The sequence below is a fragment of the Platichthys flesus genome, chromosome 20 (assembly GCF_949316205.1).
Source record: "Platichthys flesus chromosome 20, fPlaFle2.1, whole genome shotgun sequence".
In the NCBI taxonomy this organism is placed as follows: Eukaryota; Metazoa; Chordata; class Actinopteri; order Pleuronectiformes; family Pleuronectidae; genus Platichthys; species Platichthys flesus.
This window is the reverse complement of record NC_084964.1, coordinates 1,378,692-1,400,208: the sequence shown is the minus strand read 5'-3', so window position 1 is coordinate 1,400,208 and position 21,517 is coordinate 1,378,692. Positions and strand designations below refer to the sequence as shown.

At 37.8% G+C, this 21,517-nt stretch overlaps 8 non-coding genes across 8 annotated transcripts; all 8 read right to left on the bottom strand.

The window, feature by feature from the left end:
- Positions 1-1,436: 1,436 nt before the first annotated feature.
- trnak-cuu (transfer RNA lysine (anticodon CUU)) lies at positions 1,437-1,510 on the bottom strand. Its single transcript has one exon. It is a non-coding gene; the product is annotated as a tRNA-Lys (tRNA).
- A 981-nt stretch (positions 1,511-2,491) lies between these two features.
- Positions 2,492-2,565, bottom strand: trnak-cuu (transfer RNA lysine (anticodon CUU)). The gene has a single exon. It is a non-coding gene; the product is annotated as a tRNA-Lys (tRNA).
- Positions 2,566-4,070: 1,505 nt separating this feature from the next.
- Positions 4,071-4,144, bottom strand: trnak-cuu (transfer RNA lysine (anticodon CUU)). The gene has a single exon. It is a non-coding gene; the product is annotated as a tRNA-Lys (tRNA).
- Positions 4,145-5,124: 980 nt separating this feature from the next.
- Positions 5,125-5,198, bottom strand: trnak-cuu (transfer RNA lysine (anticodon CUU)). Its single transcript has one exon. It is a non-coding gene; the product is annotated as a tRNA-Lys (tRNA).
- Positions 5,199-8,282: 3,084 nt separating this feature from the next.
- Positions 8,283-8,356, bottom strand: trnak-cuu (transfer RNA lysine (anticodon CUU)). Its single transcript has one exon. It is a non-coding gene; the product is annotated as a tRNA-Lys (tRNA).
- A 3,086-nt stretch (positions 8,357-11,442) lies between these two features.
- Positions 11,443-11,516, bottom strand: trnak-cuu (transfer RNA lysine (anticodon CUU)). The gene has a single exon. It is a non-coding gene; the product is annotated as a tRNA-Lys (tRNA).
- Positions 11,517-16,181: 4,665 nt separating this feature from the next.
- On the bottom strand, positions 16,182-16,255 carry trnak-cuu (transfer RNA lysine (anticodon CUU)). Its single transcript has one exon. It is a non-coding gene; the product is annotated as a tRNA-Lys (tRNA).
- Positions 16,256-21,442: 5,187 nt separating this feature from the next.
- On the bottom strand, positions 21,443-21,516 carry trnak-cuu (transfer RNA lysine (anticodon CUU)). The gene has a single exon. It is a non-coding gene; the product is annotated as a tRNA-Lys (tRNA).
- Between the last annotated feature and the right edge of the window lies 1 nt (position 21,517).

The following is a 21,517-nucleotide window of genomic DNA, read 5'->3' as shown; positions in this document are numbered from 1 at the left end:
CCCTCTTGTATGAAAACAACCTAGGTCTGAGATAATGATCAGATTACAGAATACATTTTACCTTTAATGTTTTTGAGCACAAGTTCCGTGAACAAAAACAACCTGAACCATGTTGTCCAATTATTTCGCAAGAAGATCAAACCAACGCTTGTCATTGGTTAGGGATTCAATCTCTTGCAGTTTCCATTCTAGTTAGGCTAGATAATCTGGACAAATTGATGGGTTCAATATATATATAATTTTCTGATCAGACGTTGATGTTTGCTTGGTGTGTGTGAACTCTATGGAATGTATTTGCTCTGAAGTATCCTTTAATAAGGAGTCTTTTAAGATAAGACTTTGATCTGCATGCTGGTGCAGAATTCCTAACCTTAAAAGCTCCTTAGCCCAACGTGGGGCTCGAACCCACGACCCTGAGATTAAAAGTGTCATGCTCTACCGAACAGAGCTGGCGCTTCTTCCAAATAACTTCCCATCACAATAGAAATGTTACACTGCAAGGAATATGTTTCATGAGAAGTAAAACCTTCTTGTATGAAAACAACCTAGGTCTGAGATAATGATGAGATTACAGAATAAGTTTTACATTTAATATTTTTGAGCACAAGTTCCGTGAACAAAAACCGCCTGAACCATGTTGTCCAATTCTTTCGCAAGAAGATCAAACACACGCTTGTCATTTGTTAGGGATTCAATCTCTTACAGTTTTCCATTCTAGTTTAGCTATATAATCTAGACAAATTGATGGGTTTAATATATATATAATATTCTGATCAGCCGTTGATGTTTGCTTGGTGTGTGTGAACTCTATGGAATGTATTTGCTCTGAAGTATCCTTTAATAAGGAGTCTTTTAAGCTAAGACTTTCATCTGCATGCTGGTGCTCAATTCCGAATCTCAAAATCTCCATAGCCCAACGTGGGGCTCGAACCCACGACCCTGAGATTAAAAGTGTCATGCTCTACCGAACTGAGCTGGCGCTTCTTCCAAATAACTTCCCATCACAATAGAAATGTTAGAATGCAAGAAATATGTTTCATGAGAAGTAAAACCTTCTTGTATGAAAACAACCTAGGTCTGAGATAATGATGAGATTACAGAATAAGTTTTACATTTAATATTTTTGAGCACAAGTTCCGTGAACAAAAACCGCCTGAACCATGTTGTCCAATTCTTTCGCAAGAAGATCAAACACACGCTTGTCATTGGTTAGGGATTCAATCTCTTACAGTTTTCCATTCTAGTTTAGCTATATAATCTAGACAAATTGATGGGTTTAATATATATATAATATTCTGATCAGACGTTGATGTTTGCTTGGTGTGTGTGAACTCTATGGAATGTATTTGCTCTGAAGTATCCTTTAATAAGGAATCTTTTAAGCTAAGACTTTGATCTGCATGCTGGTGCTCAATTCCGAATCTCAAAAGCTCCTTAGCCCAACGTGGGGCTCGAACCCACGACCCTGAGATCAAGAGTCTCATGCTCTACCCAACTGAGCTAGCCGGGCTTCTTCCCCAAAACTTTCCATCACAATAGAAATTTTAGAATGCAAGAAATATGTTTCATGAGAAGTAAAACCCTCTTGTATGAAAACAACCTAGGTCTGAGATAATGATGAGATTACAGAATAAGTTTTACATTTAATATTTTTGAGCACAAGTTCCGTGAACAAAAACCGCCTGAACCATGTTGTCCAATTCTTTCGCAAGAAGATCAAACACACGCTTGTCATTGGTTAGGGATTCAATCTCTTAAAGTTTTCCATTCTAGTTTAGCTATATAATCTAGACAAATTGATGGGTTTAATATATATATAATATTCTGATCAGCCGTTGATGTTTGCTTGGTGTGTGTGAACTCTATGGAATGTATTTGCTCTGAAGTATCCTTTAATAAGGAGTCTTTTAAGCTAAGACTTTCATCTGCATGCTGGTGCTCAATTCCGAATCTCAAAATCTCCATAGCCCAACGTGGGGCTCGAACCCACGACCCTGAGATTAAAAGTGTCATGCTCTACCGAACTGAGCTGGCGCTTCTTCCAAATAACTTCCCATCACAATAGAAATGTTAGAATGCAAGAAATATGTTTCATGAGAAGTAAAACCTTCTTGTATGAAAACAACCTAGGTCTGAGATAATGATGAGATTACAGAATAAGTTTTACATTTAATATTTTTGAGCACAAGTTCCGTGAACAAAAACCGCCTGAACCATGTTGTCCAATTCTTTCGCAAGAAGATCAAACACACGCTTGTCATTGGTTAGGGATTCAATCTCTTACAGTTTTCCATTCTAGTTTAGCTATATAATCTAGACAAATTGATGGGTTTAATATATATATAATATTCTGATCAGACGTTGATGTTTGCTTGGTGTGTGTGAACTCTATGGAATGTATTTGCTCTGAAGTATCCTTTAATAAGGAATCTTTTAAGCTAAGACTTTGATCTGCATGCTGGTGCTCAATTCCGAATCTCAAAAGCTCCTTAGCCCAACGTGGGGCTCGAACCCACGACCCTGAGATCAAGAGTCTCATGCTCTACCCAACTGAGCTAGCCGGGCTTCTTCCCCAAAACTTTCCATCACAATAGAAATTTTAGAATGCAAGAAATATGTTTCATGAGAAGTAAAACCCTCTTGTATGAAAACAACCTAGGTCTGAGATAATGATGAGATTACAGAATAAGTTTTTTCTTTAATGTTTTCAGCACAAGTTCCGTGAACAAAAACCGCCTGAACCATGTTGTCCAATTCTTTCGCAAGAAGATCATACACACGCTTGTCATTGGTTAGGGATTCAATCTCTTAAAGTTTTCCATTCTAGTTTAGCTATATAATCTAGACAAATTGATGGGTTTAATATATATATAATATTCTGATCAGCCGTTGATGTTTGCTTGGTGTGTGTGAACTCTATGGAATGTATTTGCTCTGAAGTATCCTTTAATAAGGAGTCTTTTAAGCTAAGACTTTCATCTGCATGCTGGTGCTCAATTCCGAATCTCAAAATCTCCATAGCCCAACGTGGGGCTCGAACCCACGACCCTGAGATTAAAAGTGTCATGCTCTTCCGAACTGAGCTGGCGCTTCTTCCAAATAACTTCCCATCACAATAGAAATGTTAGAATGCAAGAAATATGTTTCATGAGAAGTAAAACCTTCTTGTATGAAAACAACCTAGGTCTGAGATAATGATGAGATTACAGAATAAGTTTTACATTTAATATTTTTGAGCACAAGTTCCGTGAACAAAAACAACCTGAACCATGTTGTCCAATTATTTCGCAAGAAGATCAAACCAACGCTTGTCATTGGTTAGGGATTCAATCTCTTGCAGTTTCCATTCTAGTTAGGCTAGATAATCTGGACAAATTGATGGGTTCAATATATATATAATTTTCTGATCAGACGTTGATGTTTGCTTGGTGTGTGTGAACTCTATGGAATGTATTTGCTCTGAAGTATCCTTTAATAAGGAGTCTTTTAAGATAAGACTTTGATCTGCATGCTGGTGCAGAATTCCTAACCTTAAAAGCTCCTTAGCCCAACGTGGGGCTCGAACCCACGACCCTGAGATTAAAAGTGTCATGCTCTACCGAACAGAGCTGGCGCTTCTTCCAAATAACTTCCCATCACAATAGAAATGTTACAATGCAAGGAATATGTTTCATGAGAAGTAAAACCTTCTTGTATGAAAACAACCTAGGTCTGAGATAATGATGAGATTACAGAATAAGTTTTACATTTAATATTTTTGAGCACAAGTTCCGTGAACAAAAACCGCCTGAACCATGTTGTCCAATTCTTTCGCAAGAAGATCAAACACACGCTTGTCATTGGTTAGGGATTCAATCTCTTACAATTTTCCATTCTAGTTTAGCTATATAATCTAGACAAATTGATGGGTTTAATATATATATAATATTCTGATCAGACGTTGATGTTTGCTTGGTGTGTGTGAACTCTATGGAATGTATTTGCTCTGAAGTATCCTTTAATAAGGAATCTTTTAAGCTAAGACTTTGATCTGCATGCTGGTGCTCAATTCCGAATCTCAAAAGCTCCTTAGCCCAACGTGGGGCTCGAACCCACGACCCTGAGATTAAGAGTCTCATGCTCTACCGAACTGAGCTAGCCGGGCTTCTTCCTTATAACTTCCAATCACAATAGAAATGTTAGAATGCAAGAAATATGTTTCATGAGAAGTAAAACCCTCTTGTATGAAAACAACCTAGGTCTGAGATAATGATCAGATTACAGAATACATTTTACCTTTAATGTTTTTGAGCACAAGTTCCGTGAACAAAAACAACCTGAACCATGTTGTCCAATTATTTCGCAAGAAGATCAAACCAACGCTTGTCATTGGTTAGGGATTCAATCTCTTGCAGTTTCCATTCTAGTTAGGCTAGATAATCTGGACAAATTGATGGGTTCAATATATATATAATTTTCTGATCAGACGTTGATGTTTGCTTGGTGTGTGTGAACTCTATGGAATGTATTTGCTCTGAAGTATCCTTTAATAAGGAGTCTTTTAAGATAAGACTTTGATCTGCATGCTGGTGCAGAATTCCTAACCTTAAAAGCTCCTTAGCCCAACGTGGGGCTCGAACCCACGACCCTGAGATTAAAAGTGTCATGCTCTACCGAACAGAGCTGGCGCTTCTTCCAAATAACTTCCCATCACAATAGAAATGTTACACTGCAAGGAATATGTTTCATGAGAAGTAAAACCTTCTTGTATGAAAACAACCTAGGTCTGAGATAATGATGAGATTACAGAATAAGTTTTACATTTAATATTTTTGAGCACAAGTTCCGTGAACAAAAACCGCCTGAACCATGTTGTCCAATTCTTTCGCAAGAAGATCAAACACACGCTTGTCATTTGTTAGGGATTCAATCTCTTACAGTTTTCCATTCTAGTTTAGCTATATAATCTAGACAAATTGATGGGTTTAATATATATATAATATTCTGATCAGCCGTTGATATTTGCTTGGTGTGTGTGAACTCTATGGAATGTATTTGCCCTGAAGTATCCTTTAATAAGGAGTGTTTTAAGCTAAGACTTTGATCTGCATGCTGGTGCTCAATTCCGAATCTCAAAAGCTCCTTAGCCCAACGTGGGGCTCGAACCCACGACCCTGAGATTAAGAGTCTCATGCTCTACCGAACTGAGCTAGCCGGGCTTCTTCCTTATTACTTCCAATCACAATAGAAATGTTAGAATGCAAGAAATATGTTTCATGAGAAGTAAAACCCTCTTGTATGAAAACAACCTAGGTCTGAGATAATGATCAGATTACAGAATACATTTTACCTTTAATATTTTTGAGCACAAGTTCCGTGAACAAAAACCGCCTGAACCATGTTGTCCAATTCTTTCGCAAGATCAAACACACGCTTGTCATTGGTTAGGGATTCAATCTCTTGCAGTTTTCCATTCTAGTTAAACTAGATAATCTAGACAAATTGATGGGTTCAATATATATATAAATTTCTGATCAGACGTTGATGTTTGCTTGGTGTGTGTGAACTCTATGGAATGTATTTGCTCTGAAGTATCCTTTAATAAGGAGTCTTTTAAGATAAGACTTTGATCTGCATGCTGGTGCTGAATTCCTAACCTTAAAATCTCCATAGCCCAACGTGGGGCTCGAACCCACGACCCTGAGATTAAAAGTGTCATGCTCTACCGAACTGAGCTGGCGCTTCTTGCAAATAAATTCCCATCACAATAGAAATGTTAGAATGCAAGAAATATGTTTCATGAGAAGTAAAACCTTCTTGTATGAAAACAACCCAGGTCTGAGATAATGATGAGATTACAGAATAAGTTTTACATTTAATATTTTTGAGCACAAGTTCCGTGAACAAAAACCGCCTGAACCATGTTGTCCAATTCTTTCGCAAGAAGATCAAACACACGCTTGTCATTGGTTAGGGATTCAATCTCTTGCAGTATTTCCATTCTAGTTTAGCTATATAATCTAGACAAATTGATGGGTTTAATATATATAATTTTCTGATCAGACGTTGATGTTTGCTTGGTGTGTGTGAACTCTATGGAATGTATTTGCTCTGAAGTATCCTTTAATAAGGAGTCTTTTAAGCTAAGACTTTGATCTGCATGCTGGTGCTCAATTCCGAATCTCAAAAGCTCCATAGCCCAACGTGGGGCTCGAACCCACGACCCTGAGATCAAGAGTCTCATGCTCTACATAACTGAGCTGGCGCTTCTTCCAAATAACTTCCCATCACAATAGAAATGTTAGAATGCAAGAAATATGTTTCATGAGAAGTAAAACCTTCTTGTATGAAAACAACCTAGGTCTGAGATAATGATGAGATTACAGAATAAGTTTTTCCTTTAATGTTTTCAGCACAAGTTCCGTGAACAAAAACCGCCTGAACCATGTTGTCCAATTCTTTCGCAAGAAGATCAAACACTCGCTTGTCATTGGTTAGGGATTCAATCTCTTGCAGTTTTCCATTCTAGTTAGGCTAGATAATCTAGACAAATTGATGGGTTCAATATATATATATCATTTTCTGATCAGACGTTGATGTTTGCTTGGTGTGTGTGAACTCTATGGAATGTATTTGCTCTGAAGTATCCTTTAATAAGGAGTCTTTTAAGGTAAGACTTTCATCTGCATGCTGGTGCTCAATTCCTAACCTTAAAATCTCCGTAGCCCAACGTGAGGCTCGAACCCACGACCCTGAGATTAAAAGTGTCTTGCTCTACCGAACTGAGCTGGAGCTTCTTCCAAATAACTTCCCATCACAATAGAAATGTTAGAATGCAAGAAATATGTTTCATGAGAAGTAAAACCCTCTTGTATGAAAACAACCTAGGTCTGAGATAATGATCAGATTACAGAATAAGTTTTACCTTTAATGTTTTCAGCACAAGTTCCGTGAACAAAAACCGCCTGAACCATGTTGTCCAATTCTTTCGCAAGAAGATCAAACACACGCTTGTCATTGGTTAGGGATTCAATCTCTTGCAGTTTTCCATTCTAGTTTAGCTATATAATCTAGACAAATTGATGGGTTTAATATATATATAATATTCTGATCAGCCGTTGATGTTTGCTTGGTGTGTGTGAACTCTATGGAATGTATTTGCTCTGAAGTATCCTTTAATAAGGAGTCTTTTAAGCTAAGACTTTGATCTGCATGCTGGTGCTCAATTCCGAATCTCAAAAGCTCCATATCCCAACGTCGGGCTCGAAACCACGACCCTGAGATTAAGAGTCTAATGCTCTACCGAACTGAGCTAGGCGGGCTTCTTCCTTAGAACTTCCCATCACAATAGAAATGTTAGAATGCAAGAAATATGTTTCATGAGAAGTAAAACCCTCTTGTATGAAAACAACCTAGGTCTGAGATAATGATGAGATTACCAAATAAGTTTTACCTTTAATATTTTTGAGCACAAGTTACGTAAACAAAAACCGCCTGAACCATGTTGTCCAATTCTTTCGCAAGAAGATCAAACACACGCTTGTCATTGGTTAGGGATTCAATCTCTTGCAGTTTTGCATTCTAGTTAAGCTAGATAATCTAGACAAATTGATGGGTTCAATATATATATAATTTTCTGATCAGACGTTGATGTTTGCTTGGTGTGTGTGAACTCTATGGAATGTATTTGCTCTGAAGTATCCTTTAATAAGGAGTCTTTTAAGATAAGACTTTGATCTGCATGCTGGTGCAGAATTCCTAACCTTAAAAGCTCCTTAGCCCAACGTGGGGCTCGAACCCACGACCCTGAGATTAAAAGTGTCATGCTCTACCGAACAGAGCTGGCGCTTCTTCCAAATAACTTCCCATCACAATAGAAATGTTACAATGCAAGGAATATGTTTCATGAGAAGTAAAACCTTCTTGTATGAAAACAACCTAGGTCTGAGATAATGATGAGATTACAGAATAAGTTTTACATTTAATATTTTTGAGCACAAGTTCCGTGAACAAAAACCGCCTGAACCATGTTGTCCAATTCTTTCGCAAGAAGATCAAACACACGCTTGTCATTGGTTAGGGATTCAATCTCTTACAGTTTTCCATTCTAGTTTAGCTATATAATCTAGACAAATTGATGGGTTTAATATATATATAATATTCTGATCAGCCGTTGATGTTTGCTTGGTGTGTGTGAACTCTATGGAATGTATTTGCCCTGAAGTATCCTTTAATAAGGAGTGTTTTAAGCTAAGACTTTGATCTGCATGCTGGTGCTCAATTCCGAATCTCAAAAGCTCCTTAGCCCAACGTGGGGCTCGAACCCACGACCCTGAGATTAAGAGTCTCATGCTCTACCGAACTGAGCTAGCCGGGCTTCTTCCTTATTACTTCCAATCACAATAGAAATGTTAGAATGCAAGAAATATGTTTCATGAGAAGTAAAACCCTCTTGTATGAAAACAACCTAGGTCTGAGATAATGATCAGATTACAGAATACATTTTACCTTTAATGTTTTTGAGCACAAGTTCCGTGAACAAAAACAACCTGAACCATGTTGTCCAATTATTTCGCAAAAAGATCAAACCAACGCTTGTCATTGGTTAGGGATTCAATCTCTTGCAGTTTCCATTCTAGTTAGGCTAGATAATCTAGACAAATTGATGGGTTCAATATATATATAATCTTCTGATCAGATGTTGATGTTTGCTTGGTGTGTGTGAACTCTATGGAATGTATTTGCTCTGAAGTATCCTTTAATAAGGAGTCTTTTAAGCTAAGACTTTCATCTGCATGCTGGTGCTCAATTCCTAACCTTAAAATCTCCGTAGCCCAACGTGGGGCTCGAACCCACGACCCTGAGATTAAAAGTGTCATGCTCTACCGAACTGAGCTGGCGCTTCTTCCAAATAAATTCCCATCACAATAGAAATGTTAGAATGCAAGAAATATGTTTCATGAGAAGTAAAACCTTCTTGTATGAAAACAACCCAGGTCTGAGATAATGATGAGATTACAGAATAAGTTTTACATTTAATATTTTTGAGCACAAGTTCCGTGAAGAAAAACCGCCAAACCCAGTTGTCCAATTCTTTCGCAAGAAGATCAAACACACGCTTGTCATTGGTTAGGGAAATCAATCTCTTGCAGTTTCCATTCTAGTTAGGCTAGATAATCTAGACAAATTGATGGGTTCAATATATATATAATTTTCTGATCAGACGTTGATGTTTGCTTGGTGTGTGTGAACTCTATGGAATGTATTTGCTCTGAAGTATCCTTTAATAAGGAGTCTTTTAAGATAAGACTTTGATCTGCATGCTGGTGCAGAATTCCTAACCTTAAAAGCTCCTTAGCCCAACATGGGGCTCGAACCCACGACCCTGAGATTAAGAGTCTCATGCTCTACCGAACTGAGCTAGCCGGGCTTCTTCCTTATGACTTCCAATCATAATAGAAATGTTAGAATGCAAGAAATATGTTTCATGAGAAGTAAAACCCTCTTGTATGAAAACAACCTAGGTCTGAGATAATGATCAGATTACAGAATACATTTTACCTTTAATGTTTTTGAGCACAAGTTCCGTGAACAAAAACAACCTGAAACATGTTGTCCAATTATTTCGCAAGAAGATCAAACCAACGCTTGTCATTGGTTAGGGATTCAATCTCTTGCAGTTTCCATTCTAGTTAGGCTAGATAATCTAGACAAATTGATGGGTTCAATATATATATAATTTTCTGATCAGACGTTGATGTTTGCTTGGTGTGTGTGAACTCTATGGAATGTATTTGCTCTGAAGTATCCTTTAATAAGGAGTCTTTTAAGATAAGACTTTGATCTGCATGCTGGTGCAGAATTCCTAACCTTAAAAGCTCCTTAGCCCAACGTGGGGCTCGAACCCACGACCCTGAGATTAAAAATGTCATGCTCTACCGAACTGAGCTGGCGCTTCTTCCAAATAACTTCCCATCACAATAGAAATGTTACAATGCAAGAAATATGTTTCATGAGAAGTAAAACCTTCTTGTATGAAAACAACCTAGGTCTGAGATAATGATGAGATTACAGAATAAGTTTTACATTTAATATTTTTGAGCACAAGTTCCGTGAACAAAAACCGCCTGAACCATGTTGTCCAATTTTTTCGCAAGAAGATCAAACACACGCTTGTCATTGGTTAGGGATTCAATCTCTTGCAGTTTTCCATTCTAGTTTAGCTATATAATCTAGACAAATTGATGGGTTCAATATATATATAATTTTCTGATCAGACGTTGATGTTTGCTTGGTGTGTGTGAACTCTATGGAATGTATTTGCTCTGAAGTATCCTTTAATAAGGAGTCTTTTAAGATAAGACTTTGATCTGCATGCTGGTGCAGAATTCCTAACCTTAAAAGCTCCTTAGCCCAACATGGGGCTCGAACCCACGACCCTGAGATTAAGAGTCTCATGCTCTACCGAACTGAGCTAGCCGGGCTTCTTCCTTATGACTTCCAATCATAATAGAAATGTTAGAATGCAAGAAATATGTTTCATGAGAAGTAAAACCCTCTTGTATGAAAACAACCTAGGTCTGAGATAATGATCAGATTACAGAATACATTTTACCTTTAATGTTTTTGAGCACAAGTTCCGTGAACAAAAACAACCTGAAACATGTTGTCCAATTATTTCGCAAGAAGATCAAACCAACGCTTGTCATTGGTTAGGGATTCAATCTCTTGCAGTTTCCATTCTAGTTAGGCTAGATAATCTAGACAAATTGATGGGTTCAATATATATATAATTTTCTGATCAGACGTTGATGTTTGCTTGGTGTGTGTGAACTCTATGGAATGTATTTGCTCTGAAGTATCCTTTAATAAGGAGTCTTTTAAGATAAGACTTTGATCTGCATGCTGGTGCAGAATTCCTAACCTTAAAAGCTCCTTAGCCCAACGTGGGGCTCGAACCCACGACCCTGAGATTAAAAATGTCATGCTCTACCGAACTGAGCTGGCGCTTCTTCCAAATAACTTCCCATCACAATAGAAATGTTACAATGCAAGAAATATGTTTCATGAGAAGTAAAACCTTCTTGTATGAAAACAACCTAGGTCTGAGATAATGATGAGATTACAGAATAAGTTTTTCCTTTAATGTTTTCAGCACAAGTTCCGTGAACAAAAACCGCCTGAACCATGTTGTCCAATTCTTTCGCAAGAAGATCAAACACTCGCTTGTCATTGGTTAGGGATTCAATCTCTTGCAGTTTTCCATTCTAGTTAGGCTAGATAATCTAGACAAATTGATGGGTTCAATATATATATAATATTCTGATCAGCCGTTGATGTTTGCTTGGTGTGTGTGAACTCTATGGAATGTATTTGCTCTGAAGTATCCTTTAATAAGGAGTCTTTTAAGCTAAGACTTTGATCTGCATGCTGGTGCTCAATTCCGAATCTCAAAAGCTCCTTAGCCCAACGTGGGGCTCGAACCCACGACCCTGAGATTAAGAGTCTCATGCTCTACCGAACTGAGCTAGCCGGGCTTCTTCCTTATTACTTCCAATCACAATAGAAATGTTAGAATGCAAGAAATATGTTTCATGAGAAGTAAAACCCTCTTGTATGAAAACAACCTAGGTCTGAGATAATGATCAGATTACAGAATACATTTTACCTTTAATGTTTTTGAGCACAAGTTCCGTGAACAAAAACAACCTGAACCATGTTGTCCAATTATTTCGCAAAAAGATCAAACCAACGCTTGTCATTGGTTAGGGATTCAATCTCTTGCAGTTTCCATTCTAGTTAGGCTAGATAATCTAGACAAATTGATGGGTTCAATATATATATAATCTTCTGATCAGATGTTGATGTTTGCTTGGTGTGTGTGAACTCTATGGAATGTATTTGCTCTGAAGTATCCTTTAATAAGGAGTCTTTTAAGCTAAGACTTTCATCTGCATGCTGGTGCTCAATTCCTAACCTTAAAATCTCCGTAGCCCAACGTGGGGCTCGAACCCACGACCCTGAGATTAAAAGTGTCATGCTCTACCGAACTGAGCTGGCGCTTCTTCCAAATAAATTCCCATCACAATAGAAATGTTAGAATGCAAGAAATATGTTTCATGAGAAGTAAAACCTTCTTGTATGAAAACAACCCAGGTCTGAGATAATGATGAGATTACAGAATAAGTTTTACATTTAATATTTTTGAGCACAAGTTCCGTGAAGAAAAACCGCCAAACCCAGTTGTCCAATTCTTTCGCAAGAAGATCAAACACACGCTTGTCATTGGTTAGGGAAATCAATCTCTTGCAGTTTCCATTCTAGTTAGGCTAGATAATCTAGACAAATTGATGGGTTCAATATATATATAATTTTCTGATCAGACGTTGATGTTTGCTTGGTGTGTGTGAACTCTATGGAATGTATTTGCTCTGAAGTATCCTTTAATAAGGAGTCTTTTAAGATAAGACTTTGATCTGCATGCTGGTGCAGAATTCCTAACCTTAAAAGCTCCTTAGCCCAACATGGGGCTCGAACCCACGACCCTGAGATTAAGAGTCTCATGCTCTACCGAACTGAGCTAGCCGGGCTTCTTCCAAATAACTTCCCATCACAATAGAAATGTTAGAATGCAAGAAATATGTTTCATGAGAAGTAAAATCTTCTTGTATGAAAACAACCTAGGTCTGAGATAATGATGAGATTACAGAATAAGTTTTACATTTAATATTTTTGAGCACAAGTTCCGTGAACAAAAACCGCCTGAACCATGTTGTCCAATTCTTTCGCAAGAAGATCAAACACACGCTTGTCATTGGTTAGGGATTCAATCTCTTGCAGTTTTCCATTCTAGTTTAGCTATATAATCTAGACAAATTGATGGGTTTAATATATATAATTTTCTGATCAGACGTTGATGTTTGCTTTGTGTGTGTGAACTCTATGGAATGTATTTGCTCTGAAGTATCCTTTAATAAGGAGTCTTTTAAGCTAAGACTTTGATCTGCATGCTGGTGCTCAATTCCGAATCTCAAAAGCTCCATAGCCCAACGTGGGGCTCGAACCCACGACCCTGAGATCAAGAGTCTCATGCTCTACCGTACTGAGCTGGCGCTTCTTCCAAATAACTTCCCATCACAATAGAAATGTTAGAATGCAAGAAATATGTTTCATGAGAAGTAAAACCTTCTTGTATGAAAACAACCTAGGTCTGAGATAATGATGAGATTACAGAATAAGTTTTTCCTTTAATGTTTTCAGCACAAGTTCCGTGAACAAAAACCGCCTGAACCATGTTGTCCAATTCTTTCGCAAGAAGATCAAACACTCGCTTGTCATTGGTTAGGGATTCAATCTCTTGCAGTTTTCCATTCTAGTTAGGCTAGATAATCTAGACAAATTGATGGGTTCAATATATATATAATATTCTGATCAGCCGTTGATGTTTGCTTGGTGTGTGTGAACTCTATGGAATGTATTTGCTCTGAAGTATCCTTTAATAAGGAGTCTTTTAAGCTAAGACTTTGATCTGCATGCTGGTGCTCAATTCCGAATCTCAAAAGCTCCATAGCCCAACGTGGGGCTCGAACCCACGACCCTGAGATTAAATTCCCATGCTCTACCGAACTGAGCTATCCGGGCTTCTTCCTTATAACTTCCAATCACAATATAAATGTTAGAAGGCAAGAAATATGTTTCATGAGAAGTAAAACCCTCTTGTATGAAAACAACCTAGGTCTGAGATAATGATCAGATTACAGAATACATTTTACCTTTAATGTTTTTGAGCACAAGTTCCGTGAACAAAAACAACCTGAACCATGTTGTCCAATTATTTCGCAAGAAGATCAAACCAACGCTTGTCATTGGTTAGGGATTCAATCTCTTGCAGTTTCCATTCTAGTTAGGCTAGATAATCTAGACAAATTGATGGGTTCAATATATATATAATTTTCTGATCAGACGTTGATGTTTGCTTGGTGTGTGTGAACTCTATGGAATGTATTTGCTCTGAAGTATCCTTTAATAAGGAGTCTTTTAAGCTAAGACTTTGATCTGCATGCTGGTGCTCAATTCCGAATCTCAAAAGCTCCATAGCCCAACGTGGGGCTCGAACCCACGACCCTGAGATCAAGAGTCTCATGCTCTACCTAACTGAGCTGGCGCTTCTTCCAAATAACTTCCCATCACAATAGAAATGTTAGAATGCAAGAAATATGTTTCATGAGAAGTAAAACCTTCTTGTATGAAAACAACCTAGGTCTGAGATAATGATGAGATTACAGAATAAGTTTTTCCTTTAATGTTTTCAGCACAAGTTCCGTGAACAAAAACCGCCTGAACCATGTTGTCCAATTCTTTCGCAAGAAGATCAAACACTCGCCTGTCATTGGTTAGGGATTCAATCTCTTGCAGTTTTCCATTCTAGTTAGGCTAGATAATCTAGACAAATTGATGGGTTCAATATATATATATCATTTTCTGATCAGACGTTGATGTTTGCTTGGTGTGTGTGAACTCTATGGAATGTATTTGCTCTGAAGTATCCTTTAATAAGGAGTCTTTTAAGATAAGACTTTGATCTGCATGCTGGTGCTCAATTCCGAATCTCAAAAGCTCAATAGCCCAACGTGGGGCTCGAACCCACGACCCTGAGATTAAAAGTGTCTTGCTCTACCGAACTGAGCTGGAGCTTCTTCCAAATAGCTTCCCATCACAATAGAAATGTTAGAATGCAAGAAATATGTTTCATGAGAAGTAAAACCTTCTTGTATGAAAACAACCTAGGTCTGAGATAATGATGAGATTACAGAATAAGTTTTACATTTAATATTTTTGAGCACAAGTTCCGTGAACAAAAACCGCCTGAACCATGTTGTCCAATTCTTTCGCAAGAAGATCAAACACACGCTTGTCATTGGTTAGGGATTCAATCTCTTGCAGTTCTCCATTCTAGTTAAGCTAGATAATCTAGACAAATTGATGGGTTCAATATATATATAATTTTCTGATCAGACGTTGATGTTTGCTTGGTGTGTGTGAACTCTATGGAATGTATTTGCTCTGAAGTATCCTTTAATAAGGAGTCTTTTAGGCTAAGACTTTCATCTGCATGCTGGTGCTCAATTCCTAACCTTAAAATCTCCGTAGCCCAACGTGGGGCTCGAACCCACGACCCTGAGATTAAAAGTGTCTTCCTCTACCGAACTGAGCTGGAGCTTCTTCCAAATAACTTCCCATCACAATAGAAATGTTAGAATGCAAGAAATATGTTTCATGAGAAGTAAAACCTTCTTGTATGAAAACAACCTAGGTCTGAGATAATGATGAGATTACAGAATAAGTTTTACATTTAATATTTTTGAGCACAAGTTCCGTGAACAAAAACCGCCTGAACCATGTTGTCCAATTCTTTCGCAAGAAGATCAAACCAACGCTTGTCATTGGTTAGGGATTCAATCTCTTGCAGTTTTCCATTCTAGTTAGGCTAGATAATCTAGACTAATTGATGGGTTCAATATATATATAATTTTCTGATCAGACGTTGATGTTTGCTTGGTGTGTGTGAACTCTATGGAATGTATTTGCTCTGAAGTATCCTTTAATAAGGAGTCTTTTAAGCTAAGACTTTGATCTGCATGCTGGTGCTCAATTCCGAATCTCAGAAGATCCATACCCCAACGTGGGGCTCGAACCCACGACACTGAGATCAAGAGTCTCATGCTCTACCCAACTGAGCTAGCTGGGCTTCTTCCTCATACCTTTCCATCACAATAGAAATGTTAGAATGCAAGAAATATGTTTCATGAGAAGTAAAACCCTCTTGTATGAAAACAACCTAGGTCTGAGATAATGATCAGATTACAGAATAAGTTTTACCTTTAATGTTTTCAGCACAAGTTCCGTGAACAAAAACACCCTGAACCATGTTGTCCAATTCTTTCGCAAGAAGACCAAACCAACGCTTGTCATTGGTTAGGGATTCAATCTCTTGCAGTTATCCATTCTAGTTAAGCTAGATAATCTAGACAAATTGATGGGTTCAGTATATATATAATTTTCTGATCAGACGTTGATGTTTGCTTGGTGTGTGTGAACTCTATGGAATGTATTTGCTCTGAAGTATCCTTTAATAAGGAGTCTTTTAAGCTAAGACTTTGATCTGCATGCTGGTGCTCAATTCCGAATCTCAAAAGCTCCATAGCCCAACGTGGGGCTCGAACCCACGACCTTGAGATTAAGAGTCTCATGCTCTACCGAACTGAGCTAGCCGGGCTTCTTCCTTAGAACTTCCCATCACAATAGAAATGTTAGAATGCAAGAAATATGTTTCATGAGAAGTAAAACCCTCTTGTATGAAAACAACCTAGGTCTGAGATAATGATCAGATTACAGAATACATTTTACCTTTAATGTTTTTGAGCACAAGTTCCGTGAACAAAAACAACCTGAACCATGTTGTCCAATTATTTCGCAAGAAGATCAAACACACGCTTGACATTGGTTAGGGATTCAATCTCTTGCAGTTTTCCATTCTAGTTAAGCTATATAATCTAGACAAATTGATGGGTTTAATATATGTATAATATTCTGATCAGCCGTTGATGTTTGCTTTGTGTGTGTGAACCCTATGGAATGTATATCCTCTGATGTTTCCTTTAATAAGGAGTCTTTTAAGCTAAGAATTTGATCTGCATGCTGGTGCTCAATTCCGAATCTCAAAAGCTCCATAGCCCAACGTGGGGCTCGAAACCACGACCCTGAGATTAAGGGTCTCATGCTCTACCGAACTGAGCTAGCCGGGCTTCTTCCTTATAACTTCCCATCACAATAGAAATGTTAGAATGCAAGAAATATGTTTCATGAGAAGTAAAACCCTCTTGTATGAAAACAACCTAGGTCTGAGATAATGATCAGATTACAGAATAAGTTTTACCTTTAATGTTTTCAGCACAAGTTCTGTGAACAAAAACACCCTGAACCATGTTGTCCAATTCTTTCGCAAGAAGACCAAACCAACGCTTGTCATTGGTTAGGGATTCAATCTCTTGCAGTTATCCATTCTAGTTAAGCTAGATAATCTAGACAAATTGATGGGTTCAGTATATATATAATTTTCTGATCAGACGTTGATGTTTGCTTTGTGTGTGTGAACTCTATGGAATGTATTTGCTCTGAAGTATCCTTTAATAAGGAGTCTTTTAAGCTAAGACTTTGATCTGCATGCTGGTGCTCAATTCCGAATCTCAAAAGCTCCATAGCCCAACGTGGGGCTCGAACCCACGACCCTGAGATTAAGAGTCTCATGCTCTACCGAACTGAGCTGGCGGGGCTTCTTCCTTACAACTTCCCATCACAATAGAAATGTTAGAATGCAAGAAATATGTTTCATGAGAAGTAAAATCAGACGTTGATGTTTGCTTGGTGTGTGTGAACTCTATGGAATGTATTTGCTCTGAAGTATCCTTTAATAAGGAGTCTTTTAAGCTAAGACTTTGATCTGCATGCTGGTGCTCAATTCAGAATCTCAAAAGCTCCATAGCCCAACGTGGGGCTCAAAACCACAACCCTGAGATTAAGAGTCTCATGCTCTACCGTACTGAGCTAGCCGGGCTTCTTCCTTATAACTTCCAATCACAATAGAAATGTTAGAATGCAAGAAATATGTTTCATGAGAAGTAAAACCCTCTTGTATGAAAACAACCTAGGTCTGAGATAATGATCAGATTACAGAATACATTTTACCTTTAATGTTTTTGAGCACAAGTTCCGTGAACAAAAACAACCTGAACCATGTTGTCCAATTATTTCGCAAGAAGATCAAACACACGCTTGTCATTGGTTAGGGATTCAATCTCTTGCAGTTTTCCATTCTAGTTAAGCTAGATAATCTAGACAAATTGATGGGTTCAATATATATATAATTTTCTGATCAGACGTTGATGTTTGCTTGGTGTGTGTGAACTCTATGGAATGTATTTGCTCTGAAGTATCCTTTAATAAGGAGTCTTTTAAGATAAGACTTTGATCTGCATGCTGGTGCTCAATTCCTACCCTTAAAATCTCCATAGCCCAACGTGGGGCTCGAACCCACGACCCTGAGATTAAAAGTGTCATGCTCTACCGAACTGAGCTGGCGCTTCTTCCAAATAACTTCCCATCACAATAGAAATGTTAGAATGCAAGAAATATGTTTCATGAGAAGTAAAACCCTCTTGTATGAAAACAACCTAGGTCTGAGATAATGATGAGATTACCGAATAAGTTTTACCTTTAATATTTTTGAGCAGAAATTACGTAAACAAAAACCGCCTGAACCATGTTGTCCAATTCTTTCGCAAGAAGATCAAACACACGCTTGTCATTGGTTAGGGATTCAATATCTTACAGTGTTCCATTCTAGTTTAGCTATATAATCTAGACAAATTGATGGGTTCACTATATATATAATTTTCTGATCAGACGTTGATGTTTGCTTGGTGTGTGTGAACTCTATGGAATGTATTTGCTCTGAAGTATCCTTTAATAAGGAGTATTTTAAGATAAGACTTTGATCTGCATGCTGGTGCTGAATTCCTAACCTTAAAATCTCCATAGCCCAACGTGGGGCTCAACCCACGACCCTGAGATTAAGAGTCTCATGCTCTACCGAGCTGAGCTAGCCGGGCTTCTTACTTATAACTTCCCATCACAATAGAAATGTTAGAATGCAAGAAATATGTTTCATGAGAAGTAAAACCGTCTTGTATGAAAACAACCTAGGTCTGAGATAATGATGAGATTACAGAATAAGTTTTACATTTAATATTTTTGAGCACAAGTTCCGTGAACAAAAACCGCCTGAACCATGTTGTCCAATTTTTTCGCAAGAAGATCAAACACACGCTTGTCATTGGTTAGGGATTCAATATCTTACAGTTTTCCATTCTAGTTTAGCTATATAATCTAGACAAATTGATGGGTTTAATATATGTATAATATTCTGATCAGCCGTTGATGTTTGCTTTGTGTGTGTGAACCCTATGGAATGTATATCCTCTGATGTTTCCTTTAATAAGGTGTCCTTTAAGCTAAGACTTTGATCTGCATGCTGGTGCTCAATTCCGAATCTCAAAAGCTCCATAGCCCAATGTGGGGTTCGAAACCACGACCCTGAGATTAAGAGTCTCATGCTCTACCGAACTGAGCTAGCCGGGCTTCTTCCTTATAACTTCCCATCACAATAGAAATGTTAGAATGCAAGAAATACGTTTCATGAGAAGTAAAACCCTCTTGTATAAAAACAACCTAGGTCTGAGATAATGATGAGATTACAGAATAAGTTTTACATTTAATATTTTTGAGCACAAGTTCCGTGAACAAAAACCGCCTGAACCATGTTGTCCAATTCTTTCGCAAGAAGATCAAACACACGCTTGTCATTGGTTAGGGATTCAATCTCTTGCAGTTCTCCATTCTAGTTAAGCTAGATAATCTAGACAAATTGATGGGTTCAATATATATATAATTTTCTGATCAGACGTTGATGTTTGCTTGGTGTGTGTGAACTCTATGGAATGTATTTGCTCTGAAGTATCCTTTAATAAGGAGTCTTTTAGGCTAAGACTTTCATCTGCATGCTGGTGCTCAATTCCTAACCTTAAAATCTCCGTAGCCCAACGTGGGGCTCGAACCCACGACCCTGAGATTAAAAGTGTCTTGCTCTACCGAACTGAGCTGGAGCTTCTTCCAAATAACTTCCCATCACAATAGAAATGTTAGAATGCAAGAAATATGTTTCATGAGAAGTAAAACCGTCTTGTATGAAAACAACCTAGGTCTGAGATAATGGTGAGATTACAGAATAAGTTTTACATTTAATATTTTTGAGCACAAGTTCCGTGAACAAAAACCGCCTGAACCATGTTGTCCAATTCTTTCGCAAGAAGATCAAACACACGCTTGTCATTGGTTAGGGATTCAATCTCTTACAGTTTTCCATTCTAGTTTAGCTATATAATCTAGACAAATTGATGGGTTTAATATATATATAATATTCTGATCAGCCATTGATGTTTGCTTGATGTGTTTGAACTCTATGGAATATATTTGCTCTTTAGTATCCTTTAATAAGGAGTCTTTTAAGATAAGACTTTGATCTGCATGCTGGTGCTGAATTCCTAACCTTAAAATCTCCATAGCCCAACGTGGGGCTCAACCCACGACCCTGAGATTAAGAGTCTCATGCTCTACCGAGCTGAGCTAGCCGGGCTTCTTCCTTATAACTTCCCATCACAATAGAAATGTTAGAATGCAAGAAATATGTTTCATGAGAAGTAAAACCGTCTTGTATGAAAACAACCTAGGTCTGAGATAATGATGAGATTACAGAATAAGTTTTACCTTTAATATTTTTGAGCAGAAATTACGTAAACAAAAACCGCCTGAACCATGTTGTCCAATTTTTTCGCAAGAAGATCAAACACAAGCTTGTCATTGGTTAGGGATTCAATATCTTACAGTTTTCCATTCTAGTTTAGCTTTATAATCTAGACAAATTGATGGGTTTAATATATGTATAATATTCTGATCAGCCGTTGATGTTTGCTTTGTGTGTGTGAACCCTATGGAATGTATATCCTCTGATGTTTCCTTTAATAAGGTGTCTTTTAAGCTAAGACTTTGATCTGCATGCTGGTGCTCAATTCCGAATCTCAAAAGCTCCATAGCCCAATGTGGGGTTCGAAACCACGACCCTGAGATTAAGAGTCTCATGCTCTACCGAACTGAGCTAGCCGGGCTTCTTCCTTATAACTTCCCATCACAATAGAAATGTTAGAATGCAAGAAATACGTTTCATGAGAAGTAAAACCCTCTTGTATAAAAACAACCTAGGTCTGAGATAATGATCAGATTACAGAATAAGTTTTACCTTTAATGTTTTCAGCACAAGTTCCGTGAACAAAAACACCCTGAACCATGTTGTCCAATTCTTTCGCAAGAAGACCAAACCAACGCTTGTCATTGGTTAGGGATTCAATCTTTTGCAGTTTTCCATTCTAGTTAAACTAGATAATCTAGACAAATTGATGGGTTCAATATATATATAATTTTCTGATCAGCCGTTGATGTTTGCTTGGTGTGTGTGAACACTATGGAATGTATTTTCTCTGAAGTATTCTTTAATAAGGAGTCTTTTAAGCTAAGACTTTGATCTGCATGCTGGTGCTCAATTCCGAATCTCAAAAGCTCCTTAGCCCAACGTTAAGGAGCTTGCAGTTTTCCATTCTAGTTAAACTAGATAATCTAGACAAATTGATGGGTTCAATATATATATAATTTTCTGATCAGAAGTTGATGTTTGCTTGGTGTGTGTGAACTCTATGGAATGTATTTGCTCTGAAGTATCCTTTAATAAGGAGTCTTTTAAGATAAGACTTTGATCTGCATGCCGGTGCTCAATTCCGAATCTCAAAAGCTCCTTAGCCCAACGTGGGGCTCGAACCCACGACCCTGAGATTAAGAGTCTCATGCTCTACCGAACTGAGCTAGCCGGGCT